This window comes from Salvelinus fontinalis, chromosome 14 (genome assembly GCF_029448725.1).
Source record: "Salvelinus fontinalis isolate EN_2023a chromosome 14, ASM2944872v1, whole genome shotgun sequence".
NCBI lineage: Eukaryota > Metazoa > Chordata > Actinopteri > Salmoniformes > Salmonidae > Salvelinus > Salvelinus fontinalis.
The window spans coordinates 41,959,180-41,974,437 of NC_074678.1; the positions used below are offsets into that span (position 1 = coordinate 41,959,180).

General features: G+C 41.5%; 1 protein-coding gene across 3 annotated transcripts in view; it reads left to right on the forward strand.

Annotated features, from left to right (window-relative positions):
• The window catches only part of LOC129810881 (voltage-dependent calcium channel beta subunit-associated regulatory protein-like), a 56,962-nt gene that overhangs the window by 2,645 nt on the left and 39,059 nt on the right, over positions 1-15,258 (forward strand). Inside the window, exon 1 of one of the 3 annotated variants that reach the window (XM_055861849.1) lies at positions 3,239-5,274. The exons of the other annotated variants lie outside the window; for them this stretch is intronic. The gene's annotated coding sequence lies outside the window, so the exon portion shown is untranslated. Of the gene's footprint in view, positions 1-3,238; positions 5,275-15,258 lie in introns of those variants that run through there. 3 annotated transcript variants of the gene reach the window in all.

Below are 15,258 nucleotides of genomic sequence, written 5' to 3' on the forward strand. Positions count from 1 at the left end.
TTGAGAACAAGTTCTCATTTGCAACTGCGACCTGGCCAAGATAAAGCATAACAGTGTGAACAGACAACAATACAGAGTTACACATGGAGTAAACAATAAACAAGTCAATAACATGGTAGAAAAAAAGAGAATCTATATACAATGTGTGCAAAAGGCATGAGGAGGTAGGCAATAAATCGAATAATTACAATTTAGCAGATTAACACTGGAGTGATAAATCATCAGGTGATCATGTGCAAGTAGAGATACTGGTGTGCAAAAGAGCAGAAAAGTAAATAAATAAAAGCAGTATGGGGGGTGAGGTAGGTCAATTGGGTGGGCTATATACCGATGGACTATGTACAGCTGCAGCAATTTATTGCAGTACCTCCTTACGCCATTTGCACACACTGTATATAGACTTTCTTTTTCTATTGTGTTATTGACTGTACAGTACGCTTGTTTATTCCATGTGTAACGCTGTTGTTTGTCGCACTGCTTTGCTTTTTCTTGGCCAGGTCGCAGTTCTAAATGAGAACTTGTTCTCAACTAGCTTACCTGGTTAAATAAAGGTGAAATAAAAAAATCTGTGTCAGTCTTGTCACGTGATTGTGAGCCCCTAGGTGACGACTGCTGGGTCAGGGTGTCACCCAGTAACAGTTCTGGACCGCTCCCAAATGGTGTTTCTGATGGTGTTGCTTTACTCAACAGTAACTGATCTGTGTGCTTTTTCCAGATGACTGTAGCAGGAACCCACTTTGGTCCTTTGAGGTAGTTCTTAGCTAAGAGCGTTTCTCCAGGATTGAAAGTCCCATCCTTTGCTCTTAGTTCATGACTTTTGAATTGACTCTCCTGTTGCTGTCGCACTGTATCCTTTATGTTCAGAGGTTTGAGTAAGTCGAAGCTTGTGCATAGCTCTCCTCATGTGTAGTGATGCAGATGAAGCTTTGGTGGTTGCATGTGGGGTGCTCCTTTTAGGATAGCGGGAAGCTGTTCAAGCATTGATGCAGTGTACCTTGACCCTGATAGGCTTTTAAGGCATGTTTCATGGTCTGTACGAATGTCCGCCAGCCCGTTAGTAGATGGGGAATACGGTGCAGACCTGATGTGCTGTACACCATTCACTTGTAGGAATGTGGCAATTTCTTGGGACACTAGCTCTGGTCCGTTTAGTCGCTAATGAGTTGGAGTGGGGTTCCCAACCGACTAAACACTTCTACAAGCTTCTTGCTGGTCTTCTCAGCAGTAGTAGACCTCATTATGGCAAACTCTGGCCATTTTACTTTGAGCATCCATGAGAAACTTTTTGTCTTTGAATGGACCTGCGAAGTTCACTTATGTGATGCCACGCCTCCTCCGGCCAATCCCACAGATGAAGAGAAGCAAGTTGAGGTACTTTGTGAACCTTCTGACATGAGGAACATGTTTTTGCTTTCTCCTCAATTTTTCCATCCAATCCAGGCCACCAGAAGTAGCTTTGTGATTTCCTTCATGCAAACCATTCCACAGTGTAGCTGTTGCAACAATGGTTTCCTCAGCGATGGTAGAATGATGACTCCTCGCCCACAGCAGACAACCAGACTGTACTGACAGCTCAGTTCTCCTGGTAAGGTTTCAGTTCTGGAGCATCACCTGCGGCTTTACTTTTGATGTTCATCCATTCAGATAACCCCGGGTGACTTCTGGTGTTTCTCTGCACTTGTGTTGAAGTGACTGGTGCGTTTTCCACTTATCTGAGGTAGGAGATGTGACTCTGTTTTGACTACAGGTAGTGTAATCTATAGAGTCAATCTGTGTTGTAATGCAGTTCTGCCTTGCGGTACTTGATGTCATGCGTGTGCTGACAAGAACAAAGCCCACCTTTGCATTTTGCTTGCAGAATGAGTGTAGCTGAACTTCCTCCCTTACAGATACTGGTGAAACCCACTCCAAAAATGATGCCTAGGGATTCCCGTTTCAGCTGCGTAGTTTCTGCTTTTAATGTCCTTGATGTGAAAGCAGTCGGCTTCTTTTTATCTGAAGGCATGATATGGGTTGACTGCTTCCACAACCTAGGGCCTAGCATCTCAAGCTAGTTGGATGGGCAATGACTTGTCGAAGTTTGTCAGTGACTCAGTTTTCAGGAGTATTTCCTTGCTTTTTTGACGAATGCTTCCTCACATTGTTCTGTCCATTTTCATGTTTTTTCCTGACAAAGCAACTGATGCAGTGACTTCTGCTTTGTTGCCAAGCTCAGGATAAAGTATCCGAGGAGCTGGGGCATCCAAGATAGCCTTAACCTTGGATGGAGCCTTGTGAAGTCCCATCGCGCCTGACGTGGCCGAGGTATTGAACCGATTGGAAGAATGCACATTTGTTCTTACGAACTCGTAGTCCTTCAATCTCTAAGGCAGATTACAAGTTCTGGAGATGGTCCTCATCCTTTCCAGTAACAAGGATGTCATCCAGGTAGCATTGTACTCCTGGCAATCCACTCAAGATATGGTCACCCTCTGGAACAGCACTGTGCTTGTGATTCCAAATGGTAGACGACATTACCTGAAGAGCCCCTTGTGTGTCTTGACTCACACTGACCGGCTTCAGTACTTTGTTCTTGACTAGTGTCCAAGTCCGTCTCGACTTTCGGTCTGATAGCATAAGGTACAGGTCATGTTTTCAGAAACTTTGGTTTGCTGTCTGGCTTAATGCTGAGCTTCACTGTAATGTCTTTCATGATACACAGTTCTCAATTAAATACCTCTCCATGTTTCTTTAAGATGGCGGATAGGCCTGTGTCTCCATCGGTCATTGTACGCACTGATTGCCAGTCCAGTGTGATCTAACTGCAAACAACCCAGTAGTGATAGATAGTCTCCTTCCATGATGTAGTGGCAGCGTTTAAGTTTAACTGAACTGAGGCCTCCGTGAGGCCTCTCACAGCAAAGGATTCACCTGTGTATGTCTTTAACACAATGTGTGCTGGCCGACGTGGAAGGTGTTTGTGTCTTTTTGTAGAATGACACGGGAACAGCTGTATCATGTCAGACAATCTCCATACGCATTAGCAAGCACCTAGCAAGAGACAGCCATGCCCCCCCCCCCCCCCCCCCCAGCAACAGTAAGTATTTTCAGTGCTGACTAACAGAGTAATCTATGAAAAGAAAACGTTTAACACTAATTATGCTGCCAAACATTTAATGGGTATAGAAACCAACGTTTTGGCACGCAGTGCCTTCAAGTGAGAAGGCACTGTGTGACAAAACATTGGTTGCTATACCCATTAAATGTTTTGCAGCATAATTAGTGTGTGACTTTCATTCTTAATTTTTACCTTTTTTACCACTGACTCAGCAATCCATGTACTTAAACGAGCACATAGATGCCTGATGTCCTGCTTTACTACAGTGGAAGCATGTGCCTTGATTTCCCTGTCTCTGCTTTTCAGTTGCAACTGTGCACTTATCCTGATGATCTCTAATGCTGAGCCTCTTCCATGGCCACACTGACTTCAATTGCTTTTGCCAAAATCAGATTACTTTCAGTCAATAGTCTCTTTTGTGTAGTTTCGCTCCGTAGCCCACATACTAGTCGATCTCTGATGGTGTCATTTAGAACATCATTAAACTCACAGTACTCTGATAAACATTTTTTTATTTTATGCCACAGCAAACATTGTCACTGATTCTCCAACTTTCTGATTTCTCCTGTGGCACCTAAACCTTTGAGCAATAATTAGTGGTTTTGGTGAAAAGTGCCTGGCTGTAGCAGGCTGCGAAGTAAATTGAATGTAGGCCCAATTTTTGTCCTCATCAATGTTATTTGCAAGACCAAAATATTCAAACCGTTCTGTATATGAGCTCCACTGCTCAATACTTTCAGCAAACTGTCCAATATTTCCAACCATTCCAGACATTTTTCATTTCTCAATAGGCTCCTGATTGTCACTCACTTAAATATTGTTTTCTTCTGCCATGGCAATATTTAGTGTTCTTCACTTCACGCACTGATGTTTACTCCAAATTCGCTCATTTTTAAAGTTAGTCTTCACAGTTGAACTAAATATCCTCCCTTTTTTTTAATCACGTTGTTTTCCCGCTCCAACGTCCTTCTCAAATCTGTTTCTGCCATCCATGGCGACACTAACTCCCTCTTAGCTAGCTCGACTATGCACTTGCCTCTGCTAGCAATACAATGAGCTATCATTAGCCTAGACTGTACCAAGGAAAATATGTTTAAACTTCTAAAAACGGTCCTCTTCTGGACAGAATATTTTCTGTAGGTTCAGACTTACTCATCGTCAATATTTTATGTCTTGTGGGTTTCATAGCCAAATTTCAAGTCAGATGTATTTCTATAGCCCTTCTTACATCAGCTGATATATCAAAGTGCTGTACAGAAACCCAGCCTAAAACCCCAAACATCAAGCAATGCAGGTGTAGAAGCACGGTGGCTAGGAAAAACTCCCTAGAAAGCTGAAACCTAGAGAGGAACCAGGCTATGAGGGGTGGCCAGTCCTCTTCTGGCTGTGCGGGCTGGAGATTATAACAGAACATCGCCAAGATGTTCATAAATGACCAGCATGGTCAAATAATTGTAATCACAGTGAACAGGTCAGGGTTCCATAGCCGCATGCAGAACAGTTGAAACTGGAGCAGTAGCACGGCCAGGTGGACTGGGGACAACAAGGAGTCATCATGCCAGGTAGTCCTGAGGCATGGTCCTAGGGCTCAGGTCCTCTGAGAGAGAGAGAATTAGAGAGAGCATACTTAAATTCACACAGGCACCGACGATACCCCCGGACAGGGCCAAACAGGCAGGATATAACCCCACCCACTTTGCCAAAGCACAGCCCCCACACCACGAGGGATATCTTCAACCACATCTTTATAACAAGTCAATAATGACGAGACCGGAATCAGTTCAAACATTAATCTTGAACGTGCTCATCTCAACACATATTACCCATGATGCTCTGCCTATACAACTACCTTAAGTACGGAGGTGCAAATGATACAACCCTAATACACAACAAGTAACACATTGGGATATGTCTGTTTCCATGGCTTAAAATAAAATAAAATAGAATGCAACGTATTGTTTTGCTAGCGGTAGTGTATATTATTTGCCGGTGCCTTGTTGCTGAGCTGCTGGTCAGAGCCCAGGCAAGCCTATGCTGAGAGGATACTACAGCCCTGAGGAGGCTGGCCAGCCAGGTGGGTGGGCAGAGGCAGGCTGAGCATGCAGCAAGGAAGCTGAGGTGGAGCTGAGAAGGGAGAGACCCACAGCCAGAGCTGCTGCACACAGCCCTCCATCAGGGTAAGACACGGCAACAGGCATCTCCCCTGTAGCAAAGGCAGCGGTGCTGGGGGAGGAAGAATAGGTGCTGCTGCCATGCTGCTTCTCCCCTGCTTTGTGTGTGCGCAGTGTGGACGGAACACTGCAGCAGAATGAATGGCTGATTTGTTTTGTATGAGGGAATGCATTGGGCCTCAGCTGTTGGACCACCAAAGCTGTCTCGTAGTAATGTGATGGCAGAGCCTCTATTTGATGAAGAGAGGTCTGGGGGCTGAGGATGTAAGGATGATTTACGCATTGAAGCTAGGCTGCCTGGCTGGCGACTCTTTCGCAATTCGGCAGACAGACACTAGTTTTGTTTCTGCTTCTGCTTCTTTCATGTCTGGAGATGTTGACTAATATATATATATATATATATATATGTTTACATACACCTTAGCCAAATTCATTTCAACTCAGTTTATCACAATTCCTGACATTTTAATCCGAGTAAAAATTGCTTGTCTTAGGTCAGTTAGGATACCACTTATTTTAAGAATGTGAAATGTCAGAATACTAGTAGAGTGATTTATTTAAGCTTTTATTTCTTTCATCACATTCCCAGTGGGTCAGATGTTTACATACACTCAATTAGTATTTGGTAGCATTGCCTTTAAATTGTTTAACTTGGGTCAAATGTTTCGGGTAGCCTTCCACAAGCTTCCCACAATAAGTTGGGTGAATTTTGGTCCATTCCTCCTGACAGAGCAGGTGTAACTGAGTCAGGTTTGTAGGCCTCCTTGCTCGCACACGATTTTTCAGTTCTGCCCACATTTTCTATAGGATTGAAGTCAGGGCTTTGTGATGGCCACTCCAATACCTTGACTTTGTTGTCCTTAAGCCATTTTGCCACAACTTTGGAAGGATGTATGGACTCATTGTCCATTTGGAAGACCCATTTACGACCAAGCTTTAACTTCCTGACTGATGTCTTGAGCTATTGCTTCAATATTTTTATATAAAAAAATCCTACCTCATGATGAAGTGCACCAGTCCCTTCTGCAGCAAAGCACCCACACAACATGATGCTGCCACCCCCGTGCTTAACGGGTGGGATTGTGTTCTTCGGCTTGCAAGCCTCCCCCTTTTTCCTCCAAACATAAGGATGGTCATTATGGCCAACAGTTCTATTTTGTTTCATCAGACCAGAGGACATTTCTCCAAAAAGTACGATCTTTGTCCCCATGTGCAGTTGCAAAACGTAGTCTGGCTTTTTTATTGGGATTTTGGAGCAGTGGCTTCTTCCTTGCTGAGCGGCCTTTCAGGTTATGTCGATATAGGACTCGTTTTACTGTGGATATAGATACTTTTGTACCTGTTTCCTCCAGCATCTTCACAAGGTCTTTTGCACTTTTCGCACCTTAGTACGTTAATCTCTAGGAGACAGACCGCGTCTCCTTCCTGAGCAGTATGACGGCTGTGTGGTCCCATGGTGTTTATACTTGCGTACTATTGTTTGTACAGATGAACATGGTACCTTCAAGCGTTTGGAAATTGCTCCCAAGGATGAATCAGACTTGTGGAGGTCTACCATTTTTTTTCTGAGGTCTTGGCTGATTTATTTTTGATTTTGCCATGATGTCAAGCAAGGAGGCACTGAGTTTGAAGGCAGGCCATGAAATACATCCACAGGTACACCTCCAATTGACTCAAATGATGTCAATTAGCCTATCAGAAGCTTCTAAAGCCATGACATCATTTTCTGGATTTTTCCAAGCTGTTTAAAGGCACAGTCAACTTAGTGTATGTAAACTTCTGACCCACTGGAATTGTGATACAGTGAATTATAAGTGACATTATCTGTCTGTAAACAATTACTTGTCATGCACAAAGTAGATGTCCTAACCGACTTGCCAAAACTATAGTTTGTTAACAAGACATTTGTGGAGTGGTTGAAACACTTAGGTTGGAGTCATTAACTTGTTCATGTGAACTTCTGACTTCAACTGTATATTTTGATAAATAGAATTGAAACTTGTCTCTGTGGTGAGATAAGTATAGCCAGTTATAATGGTAATGGCTTAGCAGATAATAAGAAAAGACTATCAGTATTTACTTGGCTAAAATAGAAGGAATATATGATCTATTGTTTACAGGAAACTCATTCAACAATTTTAGATGAAGTTTTGTGGAAAAAGGACTTCAGGGGTGAAGTATATTTCTCCCATGGGCAAAGATATTTAAAAGGGGTGATGATATTAACAGTAATTTTGCTCCAAATGTGCAAATTGTCCAAACAGATCATCAAGGTAGATGGATTATTTGAAATGTTATTGGACAATGAACAGATATGGCTTATTAACCTATACGGTCCAAATAATGATCCAAGCTTCTTTTGAAAATGTAAGTATTTGTCAACTCTACAAGCAACACTAGACTCTTATTATTATTATTATTATTATTATTATTATTATGGTGGGATTTTAATACGGTTTTCAATACCTCTATGGACCGTAAAGGAAATCACACTACAAACTATCACCCTCAGGCACTTAAGTAAATCATGAATGTCATGGATAAATGTGGAATTAGTGGATATATAAAAGCTTAAATACCCTGACCTAGTGAGATATACATGGCGGAGGCTTAATCAAGCTAGTCATCTTGATTACTTTCTTATGTCATTCTCTCCGGCACCAAAAGTTAGTGTTGATGGGGGACAGAATACAGTCGGATTATCACATAATTGGCATATTACTCTTACAGAATTTCCACGTGGGTGAGGATATTGGAAATTTAATCAAAGCCTATTGGATGATAACTTGTTTATAACTAGGACAGAAGACTTTATAACTGACTTTCTGACATACATTAAGGGGATCTGCCCTTGATGGGCCTTTAGAGGCCATGCAATTCAGTACTCATCTATAAAACAAAAGCAATTTAGATCAAGAGTCCGTGTTAACAAAGGAAGTTGAAGGACTAATAGTACAGTTGGATAGCAATAGAGGCACATAGTAAGTTAGAGAAAAGAAATGGGGGAACTTATTCAAGATCCAGTGTTTATATATATATATATTCTAAAAATACAGCACTGGATGGAATATGTGAAAGAATTTGGTGTATTCTTCCCATCTTTAACATAGAAATGCTACCAAAAAAATGCATTGAAAGTTGTTACAAATGATGTCACGCATAATTCACCAAATTTATATTTTGAAAGAGGAAGTAAAGTACTTTAATAATATGTTTTCAGTCTCCACTAACCAAAACTAATTATATGGATTTTTTTTTTCTCCTATTAATAATGTAAAATTAACTGTACAGAGACTCATGTGAAGGCCAAACTACAGAGGAGGAACTTCTTGATGCAATTAAAGCCTTTAAGGCTGAGAACTCCAGTGCTGGCTGGCATACCAGTGGAAGTATACCAAACTGTTTTTGATATATATTCAGAGGACCATTATTAGCGTGTTTTATATAGGAGTGGTTATTGAACACGTAACAAGGTCTGATTTCATTATTACTGAAACAGGATCCAAGTTGTGTGTGTGTGTGTGTAAAGATCCAGTCCATTTGAAAAGTTGGAGGCGTCTTACACTTCAGTGTTGTGATGCTAAATGCTTGGCGCATAGAATTTAAAAAGGTATTGTCAGATATTCATCCTAATCAGACAGGTTTTTTGCATGGACGATGCATTGGAGATAAGACAAGTACTGGAAATGATAGAATACTAAGAAATATCGGGGAAACCAGGCCTGGTTTTCATAGCTGATTTTGAAAAGTCTTTTGATAAAGTACGACTGGAGTTTATATATAAATGCCTAGGATATTTCAATTTGGAGAATGTCTTATAAAATGGGTTAAAGTTATGTATAGGAACCCTAGGTGTAAAATAAACTCGGCAAAAAAAGAAACATCCTCTCACTGTCAACTGTTTATTTTCACCAAACTTTTCATTCAAATATTTTTTATTGAACACACACACAAGAATGGTGTATAGGTATAAAAGACAGGTATACAATTCTTATCTAAACATAAAAGAGCAGACAAACAAAAAGACCCAGAGTTCTGGGTACAAAACAAATATTACAAGACATACAGAACAAGGACAGGTAGAAAGAAAGAGGGTAGGTGTCTCCCCCCCTTTATCCCTCCCCCACTTCTTCCCCCCCCTTATCCCTTCCCCTTGTTCCCCTCCCGACTGCTCGGGTGGCGGTGCCAGCACATGCTGCCCAAAGGTGGATTAAAATATTACAATTGAGAGTGCGTTAACAAGTACAAATTCACAGCGCCGAATGGTCCAAGTAAGAGAGGAAAGGCTGCCAGATTTGATCAAATGTTGATTGTTTATTGTTCAGAATATATCTAATTCTTTCTAAGTGTACAGTGTTTGCCAATTCGCTGAGCCATAATTTGGTAGTGGGCGCTTCCCTCTTTTTCCAAAACAACAAGATTTGTTTTTTTGCCAAGATGAGTTGTTTTTGAGGGTTGGTTAATCCGTTTAGGGAATCAGACACTCCCAGGATTATCAGAAGCGGGTCTGGGTCAATTGAAGTCTCCAGAACTTCAGAGAGGATCCTAAAAAATCCACACCAATAACCATACAAGCTAGAGCATAGGGCAAAGCAGTGGAGTAGTGTACCCTGTGCAACCTGCCATTTATCACACATAGGGAATGTATCAGGAAATATCCTATGCAGTTTGGTTTTGGAATAGTGTAATACCTTGAATTGTATGAGACGATGTCTGGAGTTAATGGAGCAGGTGTGGATATACTCCAAGCTATCTTCCCAGTCTGCCACTGAAATGTCAGTCCCTAGTTCTTCCTCCCATTTTGCCTTAATGGCATCTGTAGAAGGTGTGCTAACAGATTGAAAAGCATCATATAAACGAGATATCAGTTTGTCTGAGGTGGGGGATGTTTTTATGCATCCGTCAAACATGGAAGGCTTAGCGTTCCCAAATGTTGGGAGGTGTTTTCTAACATAGTCTCTGATTTGTAGGTATCTGAAAAAGTTATTTCTGGGAAGATTATAAGTTTCCCTCAGCATCTCAAAGGAAGCAAAGGTCCCTTCTATATATAAATCCACTATGGTACTTATCCCCAACTCTCACCATTGCTCAAAGGTGTTATCAAGGTTAGAGGTGGCAAAGGAGGGGTTCCTGGCAACAGGGAGCATGAATGACATTGGTCTAAGCTCAAAGTTGGTTTTAATTTGCTTCAAGATTCGCACTGTGCTATGTATAATAGGATTGTTACGATAAAGTGACCTCTACAGATTGACAGGCGACAAAATCACAGCACCAATAGAGAAGGGGTGACACTCCTCCCGCTCCATACTAAGCCAGCTGGGTGACGGACGTGCGTCATCCAGCAAAAACGTAACAGCGCGGAGGTCAGCGGCCCAGTAATAAAATTTGGGAGAGACAATCCTCCTTCCATTTTGGATTTGCAGAGGTGTTTTTTACCTATCCTGTGTGTTTTATAATCCCAGATGAAAGGATTGATAATTGAGTCCAGTTGTTCATAAAAGGATTTAGGTATGGGATGTTCTGGTATAGGTAGAGCAGTTGTGGGAGAAAGACCATTTTAATGGCATTAATTCTTCCAAGCAGAGACATTGGGAGAGTTCTCAAATTGTATGTTTGTCTTGAGTTTTTGCATCAGAAAGGGGAAATTCTCTTTAAATAGTAAGGAATATTGTTTGGTAACTACAATTCTTAGGTACATTTTTCTGAAGATAACTGGAAGATGTTCTAGCCAGGAGGTGTTTTGTAACCGTATGGGCATTAATTCACTCTTGTTCCAATTTATTCTGTATCCCGAGAAGGTACCAAACAAATTAATCACATCAAGAATAGCTGGAATACTAGCTTGGGGTTCTGTTACATAGAGGAGAATGTCATCTGTGTATAGGGAAATCTTATTTAGAGTATCTTTAGTATTATAGCCGTGTATTGCTGCATCAGATCTAATCGCCTGAGCGAGAGGTTCAATGATTAGGGCGAAGAGCATAGGCGACAGCGCACAACCCTGCCTTGTCCCTCTGTAAAGATTAAATCGGGGCGACAATGATTGGTTAGTGAGTATTCTCGTACAGGGGTTCCTATATAAAAGCTGGATCCAATTTATGAACCCATCTCCAATATTACATTTCTGTAGGACTTTGAATAGATAGGACCACTCAACTTGGTCAAAAGCCTTCTCGGCGTCAAGAGATATAACGGCAAGGTCCACGTTTGGTAACCTCTGAGAATACATAATGTTGAAGAGGCGCCTGAGATTGAAGAATGAGTTTCTGTTCGGGATAAAGCCGGTCTGGTCCGAATGGACCAATTTGCCAATTAAAGTGCTAAGCCTGTTAGTTTTTGCTCAAATCTTTTGGTCTGTATTAAGGAGGGATATTGGTCTGTATGACCCTACCTCTTCCGGATCTTTACCCTTCTTATGTATAACTGTAATGAATGCTTCATCCAAAGTAGATGGAAGAGCTCCATCCTCCTTGGCCTGAACCAACATTTTGTGCAGGTAGGGAGAGAGCATGTTGCTGAATGTTTTATAGAATTCACCAGGGTATCCATCTGGGCCCGTGGTCTTGCCACTCTTTAGAGATTTAATTGTTTCTCGAATTTCTTCAAGAGATATTTCCTTATTCAGGAAGTTAGAATCTTCCTGGTTCAGGGCAGGAAGATTACAGTCCTCTAAAAAGTTTTGCATAATTAAGGGGTTAGGATCTGCTTTAGATGTATATAGAGTCTCATAAAACTGACGGAATCTGTCATTGATGTCTTTGGGGGAAGAGAGTAATTCCCCAGATGCAGATTTAACTTTGTGAATCATTCGGTCACTCACATTTTTTCGAAGTTGTCTGGCGAGTAATTTGTGTGGTTTGTCACCAAACTCAAAATATTTTTGCTTGACGTAGAGAAAAGATTTAGCAATTTTAGCTGAGAGAATCTGATTATATTCAAATTTTAAAGAGGTAATTTTTTTATGTTTCTCCATAGATGGATGTCTAGCATTCTCCCTATCCAGTAAGTGAATTTGTCCCTTCCAGCAAACTTAACATGTGTAAATATTTGTATGAACATAAGATTCGACAACTGAGACATAAACTGAACAAGTTACACAGACATGTCCCTGAACAAAGGGGGGGGGTTCAAAATCAAAAGTAAGTCAGTATCTGGTGTGGCCACCAGCATTAAGTACTGCAGTGCATCTCCTCCTCATGTACTTCACCAGATTTGCCAGTTCCTCACTGATATGTTACCCCACCCTTCCACCAAGGCACCTGCAAGTTCACAGACATTTCTGGGGGGAATGGCCCTAGCCCTCACCCTCCAATCCAACAGGTCCTAGACGTGCTCAATGGGATTGAGATCTGGGCTCTTCGCTGGCCATGGCAGAACACTGACATTCCTGTCTTGCAGGAAATCACGCACAGATTGAGCCGTATGGCTGGTGGCATTTTCATGCTGGAGGGTCATGTCAGGATTAGCCTGCAGGAAGGGTACCACGTGAGGGAGGAGTATGTCTTCCCTGTAACTCACAGCATTGAGATTGCCTGCAATGACAACAAGCTCAGTCCAATGATGCTGTGACACACCGCCCCAGATCATGACGGACCCTCAATCTCCAAATCGATCCCGCTCCAGAGTACAGGCCTCAGTGTAATGCTCATTCCTTCGACGATAAACGCGAATCTGACCATCACCCCTGGTGACACAAAACCGCGACTTGTCAGTGAAGAGCACTTTTTGCCAGTCCTGTCTGGTCAAGTGGCGGTGGGTTTGTGCCCATAGGTGACATTGTTGCCGGTGAGGACCTGCAACAGGCCTACAAGCCCTCAGTCCAGCCTCTCAGCCTATTGCGGACAGTCTGAGCACTGATGGAGGGATTGTGCGTTCCCGGTGTAACTCGGGCAGTTGTTTTTGCCATCCTGTCGCGCAGGTGGGATGTTCGGATGTACCAATCCTGTACAGGTGTTACACATGGTCTGCCACTGCGAGTACGATCAGCTGTCCGTTCGGTCTTCCTGTAGCGCTGTCTTAGGCGTCTCACAGTACGGACATTGCAATTTATTGCCCTGGCCACATCTGCAGTCCTCATGCCTCCTTGCAGCATGCCTAATGCACGTTTGCACACATGAGCAGGGACCCTGGGCATCTCTCTTTTGGTGTTTTTCAGAGTCTGTAGAAAGGCCTCTTTATTGTCCTAAGTTTTTATAACTGTGACCTTAATTGCCTACCGTCTGTATGCTGTTAGTGTCTTAACGACCATTCCACAGGTGCATGTTCATGAATTGTTTATGGTTCATTGAACAAGCATGGGGAAATAGTGTTTAAACACTTTACAAGATCTGTGAAGTTACTTGGATTTTAAGAATTATCTTTGAAAAGACAGGGTCCTGAAAAAGGGGCATTTCTTTTTTTGTTGAGTTAAAACAATATATAAAATCTCCCATCGTTTCATATGACCGAAAAGAGCTTCTGGACATCAAAACAGTAATTACTAAACTCGTCAGATGTGGCAGGGCTTGCAAACTATCACAGATTACAAAGGAAAACAGAGCCGCGAGCTTCCCAGTGACACGAGCCTACCAGACGAGCTAAACGCCTTCTATGCTTGCTTCGAGGCAAGCAACACTGAACCATGCATGAGAGCACCAGCTGTTCCGGATGACTGAGTCCTTTAAACAAGTTAACCTTCACAAGGCCGCAGGGTCAGACGGATTACCAGGATGTGTACTCTGAGCATGCGCTGACCAACTGGCAAGTGTCTTCACTGACATTTTCAACCTAACCCTGACCTAGTCTGTAATACCTACATGTTTCAAGCAGACCACCATAGTCCCCGTGCCCAAGAACACTGTCTACAGATACCATTTCAAACGATCTGTGAAGTTATTTGGATTTTAAGAATTATCTTTGAAAGACGGTCCTGAAAAAGGGATGTTTTCTTTCTTTCGGATTTTAGTAAATAATGGCTACATCTCAAAGTTTTAAACTGTCAGGAGGAGTCAAACAAGGTTGTCCACTATCGGCATATCTATTTATTATTGCCATCGAAATGTTAGTTGTTAATATTATTGTTGGATCTAAATTAAGGGATTAGAAATCCGTGGCTTAAAAACAAAGGTGTCATATGCTGATTCATGTTTTCTTTTAAAACCACAATTTGAATCACTCCACAGCCTCATAGAGGATCTAGATTATTTTGCTAACCTCTCTGGATTAAAACCAAATTATAAGTGTACTATATTACGTATTGGATCACTAAACAATGCTACTTTTTGCATTACCGTGTAGTTTACCAATAAAATGGTCTGACGGATGTGGACATACTTGGTATACAAATCCCAAAAGAAATGAAAGTTAGCAAAAATAGATAAGATCTTGCTACCATGGAAAGGAAAATACCTGTCTATTTGTGGAAAAATCACCCTGATTAACTCTTTAGTCATATCACAGTGTACCTATTTACTTATGGTTTTACCTACACCTAGTGACCTGCTTTTTAAATTATATGATCCAAAAATATTCAATTTTATTTGGAATGGCAAGCCAGACAAAATTAGAAGGGCCTGTTTTATATATGAATTCGGAGGGCAGAAATTATGAAATATTAACGCATTAGACCTCTCTCTAAAGGCTTCAGTCATACAAAAGTTATACTTAAATCCAAACTGGTTCTCTAGTAAATTAGTAAGAATGTCTCACTCCATGTTCAAGAATGGCCTTTTTCCCTTTATTCAGATTACAACTGCTCACTTTTGGTTATTTGAAAACAAAATCATACTTTTTTTTTTTAACAAGCCTTAAAGTTGGTTGCAATTTCAGTTTAATCCACCTGAAAAGACATAACAAATATTGTGGTTAAACTCAAATATATTAATTGATTTTTAAAAAAGTATAATTTTTGTAAATTGTCACATGCCGTTAACACGGACATATGGAAATGTCTGCTCTACCCAAAATTACAACCAACTAATTGCAGCATTACCACAAATGGAAGAGGCAAGT